Source organism: Hypomesus nipponensis, chromosome 9 (assembly GCF_054491055.1).
Source record: "Hypomesus nipponensis isolate SF chromosome 9, ASM5449105v1, whole genome shotgun sequence".
NCBI classification, from domain to species: Eukaryota; Metazoa; Chordata; class Actinopteri; order Osmeriformes; family Osmeridae; genus Hypomesus; species Hypomesus nipponensis.
In genome coordinates, this window is record NC_140369.1 from 26,872,368 (window position 1) to 26,890,860 (window position 18,493).

The 18,493-nt window shown below is 42.6% G+C and overlaps 1 pseudogene; it reads right to left on the reverse strand.

Annotated features, from left to right (window-relative positions):
• Positions 1 to 8,218: 8,218 nt before the first annotated feature.
• LOC146274050 (uncharacterized) lies at positions 8,219 to 11,336 on the reverse strand (annotated as a pseudogene).
• Between the last annotated feature and the right edge of the window lie 7,157 nt (positions 11,337 to 18,493).

Consider the following 18,493-nt stretch of genomic DNA (forward strand, 5'->3'; position numbering starts at 1 on the left):
AATTGCAGGTATGTGACAGTCATTGTTTAAAGTAGCCTATAGGTTGACAAGCCTCTATATTACTTATTCTCTCCTTCAGGCTTCCCTAATATAATAGGTCCAATAGGATGCCCCTTCATGCAATAAATGATAGTGTGCCCTTCTAGTGGAGAAAACATGATGCAGTATAAGGCACCCTTAAGAGGCCTTTACGATGGTCTAAACTTGACTGTTCCTGTGCCATTCATTCCAATAGAAAAGGGTGCTGTTATGAAGAGCCCTTTATGCCTTTACGGACAACAAACAGACTTGTGTAGCTCCGTTTATAGATATAGCCAAGACTTTTCACTAGGTCAACCATAACATTCTCCTGCACAGACTTACCTGCATTGGCTTGTCCAGTAGATGTTGTTACTGGTTTGCTAGCTACTTGGCTGATCGTGTCCAGTGGGTGAAGACCGAAAACATGATGTCTGAACCTCTTACCACTTCTAAAGGTGTGCCTCAAGGTTCCATCATAGGAACTATTTTGTTCTCCATACATATTAGTGATGTAGCCAAAGCTGCAGGAAATTCCAGGATTCATCTGTACGCTGATGATACCCAGGGCCGGATTAAGGCAATGGGCTTTAGGGGCTGCAGCCCTGGGCCTCGCGATCAGGGGGGCCTCAGGTTGCCAGATGCCGAGTGGGTCAACGGCACCGCGCATAACATTAGAAACATTCAGAGTGAAAACAAAAATAATGTGTGAAAATGTCCGGTCAAAGAAAGCACGAGTGGGGGCAAAATCCGCGATAGGACTGAGCTCGAATAGCTTCGGCGACTTTTTATAGTACTAAATGGCTGTCCATCAAAAGGAGATGCAGTCTTTCGATAGACCCTCCAATCATCAAGCAGAAGCCCAGCGTCCAGGCCAGCCCACTCCTCCAGACGCTGAGCGTCCGTGGGCGGGACTTAATCGCAGCATTTATCCAATGACCGTACAGTTTCAAAGCACTGTAAAAAACTGTTCAAAGCAGACCATTGAAGCTGGGCTTCAACAGGAAAATGCTCTGTGACGCTACTGGACTGTATGAGAAGGAAATCAGTCAGTCGACCTGCTACGTAGCTGATTCTGAACAAACTCGTCTTTGAGATGAACGTGTTCTTAACGCATTTAAAATGTTAACACAATAGTAAATATTCGACAACGGCGGCGTCACTATTTCAACCAGCATAGCGCGTTAAGTGCAAGCGTAGGGTTCGGATTCGGTGGAATCAAAGGTTTGGCCGAAACCGACTCCCGTCAAAAAGCCCAATATTCGGCCGAAACCAAATCCTGGATTCGGTGCATCCCAAGTCAATAGAGCATGACATACTACAACTGGACTTTGAAGAGCTCATTTATGAGTTTGCATTGAGAATGAGCAACAACGGGCCTTTTAATATCACTGATGTGTTGATGGTGAGTCACATGTTTAAACTGATCATATTTATACAGTGGCTCTGTGGACTTTAAAGCACTGATGTGTCAGTGCACCTGGCGTGGGTTTGTGTGTATGTCATAATGTGCGTCGGGGCCTCATTCTGGTAATTAGCCCCAGGCCTCAAAATGTCTTAATCCGGCCCTGATGATACCATCATATATTCAGCTGATCCTTCACTCCACTCTGCTGTATCCACTCTTCAACAAAGCCTCACCTCCATCCAACAGTTTTTCCACAAACTCCATTTGTTCCTCAACCCCAAATGTATGCTGTTGGACTGGAAAAACCTCATCATCCCCAGCCCTCCCAAGATCTACAGTGCTGGTGGCTCAGAGTTGGAGTTTGTCAGCTCCTACAAACACCTTGGCTTCTTGTTGGACTCATCACTCTCATTTAATATACATATCAATAACCTTCTAGCTAAAGTCAAAGCTAGACTGGGTTTCCTGTATTGAAACAAGTAATGATGTGTCGTTTGTGAACGATTTGTTCATTTTGAACGAATTCTTGTAAGGATTAGGGAGTAACGAGTCCTCTCAACGAGTGATTGGTTCAGTTCCCGACTCTGTCTTTCGATCCTCTCGAGTCTTTGGATCCTTTTTTCACGTGACCCACATTGTATTTTTTAGTAGAGGATACAGTTTCCTTATTCCCTTTCACGTGGCCGCTGTTTTAGTAAGACGTGAACGATATTCGTCATCATACTGACTGGTTTTGTTATTTTCACTTTACACTTACAGTTTAGTACAGGGTAATTGTTTGACGTGATAGTTAAATGCTAGTGTGATATTACATGACCAAATCATACAAACTCATGATACATTATTTTAATGCAGGAATTTCTTTTGAAATAGTATCTGCTGGTGCATATGTCATGCACTAACCTACATGAGAATATCATATGTGTTTGCAGTGGACGTATAGCCCCCCCCCCCCCCCCCCCCGTTGAAATGAACGACTGACTCAAAAAAAGATTTGTTTATTTTACTAAACAAGATTCAAAGAACCGAATCAGTAAAATGAACCAAACTTCCCATCACTAAAAACAAGTCCTTATTCACACAGTCTGCCAAAGTCACCCTTCAGAAAATGACCATCCTTCCTCTATTAGACCAGTGTTTCCCAAGCTTTTTTCTTGGGGACCCATATTTTAAAAGTCACAAGCCTCAGTGACCCAAGCCAATAGACATTATTCGTAAATCACGAATAATTAATCATGAAATTAAGGTAGATTTGACTTATTGAACAATAATGAGGATATTTTATTGTTATTTCAGAACTTGTAGGCCTACTGCCATTGTTAATAAGCTATCTCAGACTAAGTAATCACTTCGAGCTGAACAATTGAACCAGCAATATTTAAAGAAAGTATACAATAAGTGCCCAATTGGACATTAAATGTAGGCTAGAAAAAAAAAACACATCGCACATTTCTTCCTATTTTCAACATTCAATTGAACCAGAAATATTGGAACTAATTATGTAATAATTACAAGAAGATTACAAATTATACAAAATAGGTTGTACCATTTCAACATTGCTAATGGGATAGGTGAGCCTGTCTGCGTTTTTGTAGTGCGTTTCAGTCCGTGGTGCAGGAGGAGAGCGCAACACGCATATCAAGCGCAGCATTCAGTCTGTTTCTGTGCTTTGTCTTCATTTTTGTGAGCACAGAAAATCCCAATTCGCACATGTACGTGGTAGTGAAAGGAATAAGCATAGAAGTACTGGCCCTACTGAGGACAGGATATTCTGACAAAATGCTTATCCAGAATGATAAGGTCACAGATCAATAGCGTCAGTGCGATAACAGCTGAGCTGCAACAACTTGGTTTCTTCTGCAGGACTAAGCGTCAACTCAAGCAAAGCCCAGTGGCCTTATGTATAAAGAATTGCGCAGCTTTCATACCAGAAGATGGCGTACGGCCAAAACTTGAAAGGAACCTACGTGCAGAAATATACACATGTATAAAAACCGGTCATACGCCAGGTCCTGCAAACCTTTCCTTTATAAATCACAATCAACGTGAGATTGACCGCACGTGAACGAGCCTCTGACCCCGCCTTGCCTCCTCAAATAAAAGAATATGCAGATGGACTGTAAATGCACTCCTGAGGTCATTTCTTTGTCTGAATTACCTTATTTCTTCGAATAAACGGCGCCCTCAAATAAACGCAGCACCAAAAATGAACGTTAAACTCTGCTGCGTTTATTTGAAGAAACACGGTGACTGTGAGATCGAGGTTCTGACAACTGAGTGTGGAGGCGATAAAATGTGTCCTGTTCGGCGGCCTGTCATCAGGTATTAGCAACAAAAGAAAGTTGACGGAGTGGAAAATTGTCACTATTTGCGCCCTTTCTTGTTTTTAACCTGTATCACTTTGAGATTTAGCTAAATGGAAAGTGCGTTACAAATAAAATTATTATTATTATTATAGGGCCATAAATGCTGTGGGTTCAGTGAACCGGACTACGGCAGAAATTAAGAAGTAATGGTCCGATGTAAAACTTTTAAAGGAAGTACGCAACGTTTATACATGAGGCCCCAGGACTCTCAAATTCAAAGGGATTTTGCATCCACCTTTTATCATTCAGAATACTACCTCTCTGTTGGAAAATAGTGATCAAAGTTCTCAATAAGCGCAACAATATGAGTTTGAATGAGCGCAGATGGCTGCTGGTCTTTCAAATAGGGGAAGCTCATTTTCGGCCTAAATCATGTAAATATTTTACATTAATTTTGTTCACTGGCTAGTTCACCCCTACGACACTAGCCTTGCCTACTGTATATGAATGAATGAACAATCAACTAAACAATATTAAACTCAATGAAAATGTGGGAATTTCGGTTAAACTGAAACAAGGCATGTGGTGTAGCTATAATTGTATGAAATGTATGATGAAAATTTGCTAGCAACTTCACCAAGCAAATAGCCTACTAAGAAATAGGGTGCAGCAGTTTATCTTTCGACTACACTTACAGAATCCACGATGGGACTGAGCTTGAATAGCTTTGGTGACTTTTTAGAGTACAAAATTACTGTCAATCAAAAGGAGTTGCAATCTTTCGACAGACCCTCCAATCAACACGCGTAAGCCCAGCGTCCAGGCCAGCCCACTCCTACATTCACCCCCAGAGACGCTGAGTGTCTGTGACGGGTATGTAACGGACGTGGCCACGCTCCGTTACTACAAGGCGTCGCTCACCACTCGCTGGGCTCTAACGCATGACCTCTGACTTGCCAAGCGTGCCCACTAACAGCTACACCAAAGAAAAGCTAGCTATTCTTTGACGCGGGTAGCCCATTACATACCTGAGGAGTGAGTTTCACGGGTTCACACCCGTTTACACGTCCATGGGCAGGACATAATCTCAGCATTTATCAAATTACTGTATAGTTTCGAAGCACCGATTAAACTGTTCAAAGCAGCCCCATTGAAGTCCATGGAAGCTGAGCTTCAACAGGGAAATGCACTGTGACGCTACGGGAATGTATAAAAAGGAAATCAGTCAGTCGACCTGCTAATATTTGTAGCTGATTCTGAACGAACTCGTCCTCGATATGAACGTGTACTAAAGCATTAAAAATATTTGACCATTCATTTGATTAAGAAATCGCCACTGGCGGAGATGCAGATTGTGACGAGGCAACCCCCAAAAAATCTCTTGTGATCCACCTGGGAGTCACGTCCCAGTCTTTGGGAAAAAATTAGTGCTGGCAAACGATTAAAATATTTAATTGCGATTAACACATTAATGTCATAGTTAACTTGCGATTAATCACAATTAATCGCACATTTTTATCTATTCTAAATGTCCCTTGATTTCCTTTTGGAAAAGTAGTTTGGATTGCTTCATGATATTGGTTTATTGAAAACAACATTGCAAACGCCTGCCTTTGACGAGGGGGCGGAGAATTCGCATCAGCTGTGTGCTTGGCCATCAAGTGGTATTTCAGACTGGACGTGCTGCGATGATAGCTCAGTTTACAACCACAAAACACACAGATCACTTTGGTCTTGTCAATGGAACCATTTGGCAACTTTTTAAAAGTAAACTTTCCATTCAGAATCTTATTTGCATCCATTTCGGCGTCTCGTGCTCGCCATCCACTCAAAACTTAACGTTAGCCTACTACCAGAGAATGTCTAATATCCGTTAACGGGCTCTGATACTATTCTTTAGCCGACTCGCAAGCCAAACAAGTGTGTGTGTAGACCTGTTGTTTTGTTTCCGGTCTAGCTAGATCCGGTGTGGTGTTGTAGTTTTTCTAACGTCGGTAGTTGTTGCAACAGCATGTGAAAAAACTAAAGTTTGTTAGGCCAAAAAGAGCGTTAATCGCACGAAGAAAAAGAATTACGCCGTTAATTTGGGTTTGCGTTAACGCCGTTAATAACGGGTTAAACTGACAGCACTAGAACAAATGTATTAGACTACGGCGATATAATTTATAAAATGGCATCAAAGACCACCCTCAGTAAACTGGACACACTCCACCTCTCAGCAATCCGTTTTGCCACAGATGTCCCCTTCACCACCCAACACACTAAGATCTTTACAGACAGGTGGACCGGCCCTCCCTTCACACCAGGCGGCTGCAACACTGGCTGCTCGTGGTCTACAAATCCATTTTGGGAATGACCCCTCGTTACCTCTTAAATCTTCTACACATCTCTTACAGCAATTGCCATTTCAGATAGAGTGACTTCATTAGGCTCATCATTCCGAAAGTCCGTACTGTGTTTGGTCATAACACCTTTCATTTTGCCTCTGCAAATGACTGGAACTCACTTCAAAACACACTCAAACTAACATCTCTCACCTCTCTCAACATGTTCAAACTAAAGCTGCAACAATCCATAGTTGACTGCTGTACCTGCTGACCATAGATTTAGGGGGGGACGCTAGGTACTTCCCCACCAACATTTGAAAATGACAAAATTGTCCCCACCAATATTATATAGCCAATTGTGCTGCTATTTGGATTGATTCCGACGGCCAGGACGCGACAATACAAGAAACGCCATACTTTGATTGGCTGAAAACCCGAAGGGGTAGGGTTATCTGACACGCGACACGCACGGGAAGAAGCACATACTTTGCTTGCACTGGCTCTCGCAGACAAGCTAGCGGATGTGTCAGCGACAACTGTACAGCTAACTTACCAGGACTGTCTGCCAACAATATATACATAGAAGGCCAGAGTAACACATTTTAATATTCCCTTTGCCCTTCAGCATGTACATGTTTGTCACTTTTTGTGCTTTGTAGATCAGATATTCCTCCACCCAAGAAGAACAAAGGGGACATACGAAGCTTTTTCAAAAAGTAGTGTAAGTCAGGCTAAACAACTAGCCATACTAGCAGTGGTAGTGACCAGGCTTTCAAATGCAGATTCTACTGTGGAAAAAGTATTAACTTGTGATATTATATACTACTAGGGTTGCCAACCGTCCCGATTTGTCCGGGACAACTCCAGTCCCGTTTTCCAATCACAGCCTCCCTGGCCGGTATTCATATTCAGTGAACTGCGAACAGGTGCGCGTGTTAGAAGAGAGCGCGAGTGCATGGAAATATTAACACGAAGGGCTTTGCATCACCAGTGCAGACGACCATCAGAAGCTGAAAGCACTCCTGGCCTCGGCGATTTACCTGACTGAATTTAGTGAATGATGGTTTCAATCATTTTTATATTTTCTGGTATATCTAAGTTAAGTTGCCCAGGAGCTCTGTTGACATAGACTTAGCTAACGTTAGCTACAGCTTGATGAATTGAGTCATTGAACACAGGAGGAGAGAACGCAACGTTAGCCAGCTAGCTAAAGCTCCGTTGGAAAAATCCAAATGAACCTATGCAGCCCTTAGTGCCGCTTACACACAACAGTGACACTGACAGATCGAAAGCTAATTTGAGACAATATAAAGATGGAAAACCAGGCTAAGAAACGTAATTACCTTCACTAGACAACGTTTTACCAATTGGAGAAACGTCTGTTTGTTTCATGCTCCAAAAACTATTTTTCGCCGAAATCAGACAACAAAATTCGGTCGTGCGCAACGCGCGCTCGCATTAAAATATAATCTAATATTATGAATCTTTATTTCATTATTAATGTCCAAAAAACACTGTATACAATATGGTAGGAGGGTTAAACTTGCTAGCCACAGGATAAGCTACAACATGAATGAACCATTTTGTATGCAGGAAAGATGTAGAGCAGGCTGAGGAAACAGCATCAGGGCTTCAGGTGAGGTTTATGATAAGAAAAATGTTGTTCAGCATTACAGTCTCATCATCACAGTCTCTTTTTCTGGAGAGTGCATTTTTTAGATGATACAGTTGGCCATGACCAAGTCTGAGACCAAACCTACGCCCTTGCTGCTGACCAGCTCTTGCCCTCGCCCTCATTTTTATTAAGAAAATTCAGTAATCTGCTTTTTTCTTTTTATTTATTTTATTGTTTATTTTGGTACATAGTGTTAATTAATCTACCCATGTGTCTTTAGCCTTTTCCTCATGTTTGTCATATTGTTTTGTGTCTGTGCTGTTTGTGGCACTTGTGTGTCAGACACTAACAAGCACAGTGTTGCCAAATCACACCAGAAGTCGCTAGTGGCTCTTTGTAAAATCGCAAAAAACACTAAAGTCTATTTTTTGTCTAAGGGAAGGCAAAAAGTCGCTAAATTCTGCGACGTTGTTAAATTTGAAACACTGAACAAGCAGCTAATGCTGCAGGGGCTCCACTAAAACATATGCCTGGCCACAAGAATTTAATTCTTCAGAGCATCACATTTTGCACCTGCAAGCTGCTGCAGAGGGCTCAGAAAGGTCAAATCCAGGAAAGATCTCGATTGAGGAAGAAGGCAATTCACTGCCTTTATCAGGTCAAGGTTTCGCTTTGAAAAACGGTTTTTAATTTCAGCAACAGCTGTGTCAAGAATGTTAAGCAAAGCTCTTTTCAGAGATTGAGTAGGCATCTCAGAGTGATCACCCTGACACATAATGGACAGAACAACACCATCACCAAGTTGCTTGCTCTTTGTTCTCTGTCTCTTTCAGGGGTTGGATCTGTTTAATTTGTTTGATCCCATGTACTGTCTGCATGCAAATCTTTCAATGCCTGCAAAGAGGCACTGATAACATCCCTAGCACTGCAGAGGTCAACGGAATGAGACTGCAGAATGGTATTTGCTGGCTTCAAGGCACCAATAACTTAAACTAAGAATGGTGTCTCCTCAGCTGTACTAGTAGCCCTGATGCTTTGGTGCAAATGTCCATTCCAGATGCTGTGTCATCTGAGACCTCTGAAAGAACATCCAGTATTGACTGCTGATCACACACTTAAGGACATCAGTGTCACTGGTCACCTGATTTCTCTTTACAAAGGGTGCATTGTAATGATTTGCTATGTAATGGCGCTGAAAAAAAAGAATGCAGTGATCCTGTTCTGTGTCCATTACTTTTAATGGAAAACCTAGATCCTTATTAAATACTACACTTTTGTGTCAGCATGTTCATATTGGGTTTTGATTTAAAGCAACACTAAATTGGCTAAGGTTTCAATGATCTCATTTTGTAGATTATGAGAGGTATATTTTGCATTCTGGGGTATGCTAGTGGTTACCAACAACTCTAAGAAGGTTCAAGCACGTGACTCGGCTTGCATCGCATGAACCACAGCCAGGTGCAGCTGATGGTTGTAACAGTGAATGTAGGGTACATCCGTGGCTATCTTTTTTTGCAACACAGCTTGCACTCCCCCTCTCACACCACTCATTACAGAGGCACCGTCATAGCACTGACTAATTATGTGGTCAGTACTATAACCACAACCAGAAAGGTGTTTCAACATCTGGGTTGTGATATACTCAGCATTCAAGTCAGGTCCATCAAACCAATTAGATGTTCCTGAGGAACAGAGTCTCTGACAAAGCAAATCATAATTGACAGATGCTGCATCCTTTGTGTGTGTACTCAAACAGCTTTAGGAAAAGGCCTGCAGAGAAATCTTTATGATTATTTGTCGACTGAGGGCTCTCAAAGGTTCCACGGAGGGGCAAATTGTTATGCTTTAAATATATTACCTGTTCCTCTCAGTCTGGTTTGGACCTAGCAGATTAGCAATAGTTTCCCCAGTTCCCCACATCCTATCTGCCAGAAACGGAAGAATAGAAATAAGAGAGCTGCTTTATTACCTGCCTGTTTCTACATCTGTTTGTCCACCTTACCTGTTGCTTCAGCTTGCTCTCTCACAGCAGCATGTTCGATGCTGTCCTCCTCTCCTACTCTTTCTCTCCCTGACCCTGTCTTTCTGCTTGAGCAGCACTGGTTGAAGCCTGAAAATATTTCTGGGGAAATTGCGGGGTGTAGTACTTGCTGCACTAGTGTCGTAGTTAGCAAGCTCTACAATTTACCGGGGCTAGGTCTGAATCTAGGAGAAAAACAGAGCTGCCAGCTATCAGGTAGCAACGCTAGTGCTAAATAACTATTTAGCTGGTCGGCTCCATGAGGCTGTTAAGTAGGGAACGTGAGATTGGTCACCAAAAGAACAAAGAGGAACCCACTTGTCTAGCAGATTAAGACATGTTCATAGGTACCTAGCGAAAAGTAACCAAAACTTTCCTAGACTTATAGCTATGGTATTAATGCTGAGGGCTCGCTGATATCGCTGTTTGTCTAGAACTGCGTATCTATGCGTCGTTGCTAACGTGTGCTGACTGCTGACGTTGTGTCTGTAAGTGAGATAGACGCGTGAGTGACCGAAAGACGCAGGGAGGGACGCATATGTGGCGGCCGGTGTTGATTCTGTGGCGCACTGCCACAAATTAGTCTGTGTGGGAAACTGCACGGGGTTCAATTTCTCAACAGGAGGTCCATTCAAGTCTATGAACAACAGGACAGTGAGGCTCAGTTTTATCATCTGTGTCATTGCAAGCCAAGAAACCCCTCTCACACTCGGCTGAGGTCGGGAGTACAGTGCGGCATGAGACGCTAAGTTTATTAAGAGTCTTCCCCTGAGAACCTTGAAGCTTCCAATCTCTGAATTCCTCGATACCTTGGTAGAGGATTCACCGAGGAGTTTTGCAAATCTCTCCACTTTGCGCTCTCCAAATAGCATTAGGTCTGACCTTTCTGCAGGCCAGAAGTGCTGATCTAAAGGCTTGAGCATGGCAATAAGTTCACTGTCAAGAAGACATTTTCTAAGATTATCAAGGATGGACTGATAAAATGGGGCTTGTTGATCTTAGGTGCGTTTTCCTGAGCACGACGCCTTTGAATTGACCACTTGTTATGCCTGCGTTAATCTTGGATTCCGTTTTACCTGCATTTTCTTTCATGGCAGACAGTACCTCGATGGTATGGTGAACATGTCTGCTGGCATCCACCAGAGACGTTTCCCTTATCTGTAATCTCAAGGAGAACCCCTGCAGTTCACGTAGCACATTTTTCATTACTGCCCAGTCGGAAAGGAAACCAGGGTATATCAGATGCTGGAGTAGGCCACCATACTTGGCCCTCTCCACACCGTTACGCAAGCTATCTTTGCTGGCTATTTTAAAGTGCTGTGCCAACACAGGAAAATCCTTCACCACAGCTTTAACAGTCCGGAAACTGTTTGCCACACACCTTAAGGTGAAGAATTTGCAGATTTTTGAATCTGCATGTTGAGCTCTACAGCAGCTTTCTCAAGCTCCCTTGCGTTTTTTGTGGATTGGTGGTACAGACAATGAAGCTTTGAAATCAACATTTCAAATGATTGCACCCTGCCAAAACCTTCAAAGAGTCATTAACAGCTCATTCTAATTGATGTGCCAGGCAATGCACACCTTGCAGTTGAGGCAAGTCTTGTTTAGAATGCAGGGCCCACCTTCGCACCATTAAGTTCATGATCTGCAAAATTTTGGCGTATGGCAATCTGTCTTTGGCTACAGTGTACGCCACCCTAAATGAGCTTGATGTAATGTTGATGGCAGCCAAACTAAGCTCTAGAACTTTGGTTTGAATTCTGCTATTTCCATTGCTTTTTTATGAGCAAGGCTGTCACGGTGCAGGTTAATCTTCTTACGTAATTGATTTTGTAGTGGCTACTGACGGTCCCATTAACCCATGCATCCGAAAGTTGCACCCCAGTCTTTTCTTCACCCAAGACCACTCTCACTTGTACACAGCCATGGATTTCTCTCCTTCTACGATTGCCACTGACTGAGCCCCCAGTTTTTAGGAAGGTGGTGCTTCAGCTCCATCATATCGGTCCCGGACCCCGTCTCCCCAGGCTCTTCTCCGTCCAATTCCTATGAAGGTAAATATAGTGTAAAACAGAATGGCCGCGGGTCCTTAAAGTCTTTAAAAGTCTTAAATAATTTTTCCTAAATATAAGGCCTTAAAAAGTATTAAATTGTCTTAAATTCAGATTGGATGGGTCTTAATTTTTTGTGTCGTGTCACTGCGATAATGCAGGCAATCTATTCAGCCAGGTCGGATATTTTTTCGTAGGCTATATGCGCTGCACTGTCTATGGTAAGGTCAGAGCGTAGCCTACTGCACAGATTTTGATGACGTAAAGCATCGGCAATACAGGTAATACAGCAATGGTTGATAGCCACTCAACTTAGAAACATGGGAAATTAAAGTTCAACTACAAATGGCTTGAAAAGAACGAGTATTCTTGGGAAAGGTTGGTGGCTGGAAATACTTATTAAGTAAACTGCGTGGCGGAAGAATTTCAAACTTGGGACAATGGGGATCAGAGCGATGGAATCGCACATGCACAGCAACAGCACAGAGACTACGTAAAAGCACGCCAGCAGCCTGCAATTGCTAGTTTCTGGTCCACCATTCCACCGCTAGCAACGATGTCAATGCTACAACGCTAGTTACGATAGGAAATCCAGAGCCATCTGACCTCTGAGCAATTACACACATTTAGTCAATGTTCTTAAACTCAATTGTCATTTTACTATACTGTTCATTTTGAACAGACATCAGTGTGTTTATTTAGAAAGATTACTGTATATTTCCACTTTTGATTTGTATTTCCATTGTAAGTTTGGTCTTAAATTTTATTTAGAAGTGGTATTCAAAGGTCTTAAGTCTTAAATTTAACTTGTTTATACCTGTAGACACCCTGTAAAATGAAAGAGCTTGTAGAATACAATGTGAGAACGTGCATGTGTAAAAAATATTGTGTTTGTAAAAAATATTCAAACACGTGATCTGAATTTGAAGTCACACAGTTAACTAATTAGAGCTGAACTTGTAAATTGAGATTTGCACTGGTACAAATTGTCCCCACACCTGTATTCTGAATGTGAAGTCACAGCCTTTTGTGCCTTTATTTGTGTGCAACATATTTTTTGAGCTTTGTGTAAAATAAACAAAGCCGTTTTTCAATTGGTAAAACTTTGTGCGTAGCAACCCACCTCTTGACTTCAAGTTTCAATGACTTTCCGTTCCTTTCAATGACGTTACGTTAAATGACCGGACTACTTGCGGAATGATATGAAAGATGTGAATTAGAAGCACAAAACCCCTTGCCAATGACAGCGGTCATAAACTTTTCGCAGCGATGAATATCAAGAAATTACAGACCTGCGAACGCAGACATTTAACCTACATATATGGCCCATACAAATCGACAGAACCTTTTGGAACATTCTGAAGAGCTGTATAATAACTATTTTAAAGGATTTTTGAATGGATGCTAATCTTAAAAAATCTCACGTACCCCCTGGACTGCCTTCACGTAGCCCCAGGGGTACGCGTACCCCCGGTTGAGAACTGTGCTAGACAGTGTGAAAAGTGTGACAACATACCCCGCTCTCCCCTACCCTAGAAAATATACATATTAGTACTTTATGGATACATTTGGACCTTTTAGGGAGACATAACCAACAGTTGTAACTGATTTAACATAAGTGGACCTCAACTTGGGGGCCAGATGGCTGAGCGGTTAGGGAATCGGGCTATTAATCGGAAGTTTACTGGTTCGATTCCTGGTCGTGCAAAATGACATTGTGTCCTTGGCCAAGGCACTTCACCCTACTTGCCTCAGGGGAATGTCCCTATACTTACTGTAAGTCGCTCTGGATAAGTGTCTGCTAAATGACTAAATGTAAATGTTAACTCTTTTCTCTGCTCATGCTCTACTCTTTACCCTACGCTCCATGCTGTAGTGTACTTAGGTAGTGTGGATGCATCTCTTTTGTTGAACCACAGTTGTGGAGGACATCTGGCACAGTAAATAAATGCAAAAAACTTAGCTCCTTTGTATGGTAATTGGCATCTGTTAATGTGTGTGTCTGTGTGGCAGGGGGAGTGGTGGGTCCTCTCACTTATCAACGCTCCAGCACACTCACATGCCACCAGATAACTGCGTGTTGTATCCTAATGAGAATGTGTTTCATTGTATTTCTGTCATGCTTAGCGTGACTTCCCATTGTGTTGCTGAGACAGTCCACAGACCATCCCAGAGGAATGACGACCTGTACACCTCAACACAATCTACAACACAGTCCCTATTGTTTTTATCATGAGTAATATTAGTTGTTCAGTGCACATAACTCCAGAAACATAAAAAACACACATGTACACACATGTACACATACACGCCCACTAGAATACAGGGCATCCACAATCTTTAGTGCACGCTTCAAACTCACATATCCCCTACCACACCCAAGGCCAAAGTCACATCTGTGATGATTGTGTATGTGAGCCAATACACATGGTTCTAGGATTATAACACACAGAGTGTGGGATTGCATGCCAAGACCTGCACCATGCAGGCTAAGACCTCCGTTTCACGTCACTAGCTGTTATGATTGCCCCAGATCCTCTATAAATTACACTTCACAACACACACATACAAACCACATCCATCTATTACAGTACATTGAAGCCTATCACTGCAGTGACATTTATTATAAAATATTGAACATTGTAAAAAATATTGTAAAACATGTTACATTCTATTGTACTTAATGTCCCCTCACATCCCTCTCCTTGGTAAGTCTTAACTTATTGAAGTTAAAGACTGTTCGACGAACAGAACCAGTTCTTGATGGTGCTGTGTCACCGCAAACCAATTCATGTATGTGCATGCGTGTGTTAGCAAAGTGATCGCATGTCTCTGTGTGCATCTGCATGTTTCTACAGTGAAGTACAAGCTTTTGTTACGGGCATGGATCCTCTGGGGACAGCCACCACAGAGCCATCTGAAACAGCCTGCCGTGTGTTATTGCGTATGACCATGTGCAACCATATGTGCAAGCTAGCATGCTACATGCAACCAATCAGGAGTTGGTGCTTATCCATGTGAGCTAGTGCTCGCGTTGGACGCCCATTTGATGATTGGAGCTTTTTGTGGTTGGAAGGTAGCGTGTGCCCCAGTAAAATCAAAAGTTTGAGTTAACAATTTACTTTATTAGTCAATGCATTCATTTAGATTGATAATCCTGGAAAAAATAAACGTATCAACGCTTGTGAAATCAAAGCAGTTTAACCAAAAACACAAACCGATGCCTGCAGAATTCCATGTCACCTTCTGAGCTTGCCAAATAGCCACTGCAGCACACACACAGAAGTCCAGGTGTTGGACTCAGACACAAGAATTAAGGTAGGCTAAGAAAACATTACAAAACTAAAGAAAGTTTCAAAATGATAGACCTACCGATTATCTTATTTTGACTAAAACATAAAAACAATATTACATGAAGCTCATAAAACAGTATTTGCGTTCAAATGAATACAAACATGAATGCACGCTGGCATTAACTATTGATGTCCCTGCCAAAGACCTTGGTGAAGTTAGTTTTATATTCAACATTCGTCTCACTTTAGGAAGACGCTATTTTGCAGTGTCGCGTTAGGGACCGGGTAAAAACTACCTATACAATTTAGAAAAATGATTACTTTTATAATATTTTTATGAATATAAAACCTCAAACGAACAGCCGAGTATTCCAACATTGTCTAAACCTCTCCCTGCCACCAAAGCTGGTATCAAACCTGCATCCCTGAACTGTTGTATAGTGGGTTAAGCAAGGGGAGTTTCTATAGCCAAGTAATGTATTGTGCAGAGCACGCTTGGAAGAAAAAAAATAGGGACCTGTGCCCCAGTAGAGATTTATGTCTGACAACGCCTCTGTCCCGGGGCTTCATTTCCCACTGCCAAATCATTTAATCTTTTCAGTAAAAATCACAATCAAAGCCTTCAATCTTAAATCGTAAGGCAATGTTTAGCTCTTTGTATTCCTTTTTTTGTATAATGTTAACTTGTCTTCTTTGCAATACAGCGTGTCTCATTAATGCTGACTTTCCATCCATGGATAGTTTCTTGATTGTTGAGATAAGCTGACCATGTCGGGGTAGCTTTCGTTCAAAAACAGTGTCTCTAAGAAAGGGAGGCACATTGGAAACAGTGACCCTCTTAGCCAGGTTTGTATGGGGGAACACTTGCATTTGGGTTTCATTCAGCACAATCCCCTGCTCTACTAGCCTGTTTGCTAGGCAAGAGGTAGATCATGTACCCCACTACATCAGCCACTGCTAGCACGCACTCCTTAACAGAGCATAAAAATGCTGGCTGACAATTCAGCCCCCCCCCCCCAGAAACCAAACTAGCGTTTGTTGAGCAATACAGTGTGAAAAATCTGCAACACCAACCAAACAGCTGTGTATCCAGCTGCGCTCACAGCCACTCTCCAGACGCCACACACACTCACTCCCAGCATGCAACCAAGAGAGCAAGCGAGAGAGAATGTGTGGATATGTTTGCACTCAGGTGGACCCAAATGCAGGAGATTCAATAATTAAAGAGGATTTATTGCAGGATGGTTTGCAGGTTGAGATGAGGATGGTTGCAGGTTGAGGAGATGAGGATGGTGGTAGGTTGAGCAGATAAGGATGGTTGCAGGCAAAGTGAAAGGTGAGGTGAAGCAGAGTGGCATTGAATAAACACCCTGTAGTGGTGGAAGACGGCAGGCAGTTTGGCGTGACGATCATGAGGCAGAGAAGACAACACCGAGATAGACAGGCAGGAGAGAAACTGGAAACTACCTGGAACACTGTAAATACACGCAGTACACACAATACTGTGGTCTGGAGTTGTTTACTACTACACAGAAAACTCTGGAGAGGACTAGGAATGACAGCTGTTGAGTGTATGGAAGGCAGGTGAGCTGATGGCAATGAGGAGCAGGTGTGTCGTCAGGCATGAAAATGGGTCAGGGGTGAAAAAGGTGAGAAGGATATTACCCCTCTAAGGGGGTCCGGGTGCATGCTCCCCTATAAGAACAATTTAAATATTCCATATTTTAAAAGAATCAATCTGATGCATTTTTTGAGATACTTTTTTTGCCAACCTGGGGAGAGCTGGAGAAACGTAACTTAAGCCATGAGTCAAATTATTATGGCCTCCTTACTAAGTATTATGCAAGCCATTTGATGCCAGCCTGTCACTGGGTATAACATTTACAGTATATGAGGCACAATGTGGTAAGGGCACCACAAATGGCTTAATGTATAACCCCCACAAGAGATGGTGGACATGCTGTAACTTAACTTGTCTACTCTTCCATCATGATTGACAGCCAATACAAGTACCAGCGTACTTTGAAGTCAAAATGCGTATCCGCTACACAAATTGCATACAGGTTGGCAGATTTGCTTATTGATAGAACGGCAGGGACGGACTGGGAGTAAAAATAGGCTTCTTGATCCAGACCGGCCCACCAGAACCGGTCCCGTATACGCCACCACAGCGAGCGCCCTGCTAATGCATGCAAATTCTGTGCCTGATGTGATGCTTGTTAGGGACTTCCATGGTTAATGCGAGCGCGCGAACTTTCTGGGCTGATTTGAGCGAAAAATAGTTTTTGGAGCTTGAAACAAACAAACATAGCCGTTTGTCCAATTTGTAAAACGTTGTCTAGTGAAGGTAATTACGTTTCTTAGCCTGGTTTTCCATCTTTATATTGTCTCAAATTAGCTTTCGATCTGTCAGAGTCACTGTTGTGTGTAGGTGGCACATACGTTCATTTGGAATTTTCCACCGGAGCTTTAGCTAGCTGGCTAACGTTGCGTTGTCTCCTGCTGTGTTCAATGACTCAATTCATCAAGCTGTAGCTAACGTTAGCTAAGTCTGTCAACAGAGCTCCTGGGTAACTTAACTTACATATACCAGAAAATATAAAATGATTGAAACCATCATTCACCGAGGCCAGGTGCTTTCAGCTTCTGATGGTGGTTTGCACTGGTGTTGCAAGGCCCTTCGCGTTAATATTTCCATGCACTTGCGCTCCCTTCTGACACGCGCACCTGTTCGCAGTTCACAGAATATGAATACCCCCCCCCCAAAAAAAAAAAGATTTCTCATCGAATCTGACACGATTCACGTAGGTCACCTGTTTTGGTTTCAAAACGGCGAATTTCGCAGAATCGTGAGGGATTTTCATGTCTGGTTGGGGAAGCTGAGAACCAGAGTAGAGCTGGGAAAGAGACACGCACCCCCCACACACACTCAGGGAGACCGACAGGGATCACCAGGGAACACAGGGCATGGCTAAGACCACTTGTATTATATATATTATATATACACAAGACATGTGAATGAAAGCTGTCATCCTCTGTGGTGTAAAAATACATTTTAATGTTTTCATGTGAAACTTTTGCTAGTGTGTGTAGACACCAGTTACAAAGGTAGAATGTACTTCCTCCGTCTGTACGTTGGTGTGGGGGAAAAGTATGTTTGTAGCATCACGCTGGCGGGGGTGTGGGGGCGTGATTATGATTTTTACTTACCAGGAGAGCTCAGCCTTGAGTCACTGATTCATTATTGATACAACCTTTAACCCTCCACCAACACACTTCCTTCAACTGCTAACCACACACACACACACACCAGTGGCAGCTGGTGACTCAAAAAACTGTAGAGGACAGGGCGAAAAAACCAACCCACTGTGTCATGTTATTTTAAACCATTTGGCTGCTATCTCTACTTTTCATTATATAATTGTGGCAGCCTTCCTAAGTGTTACGGATCTTGT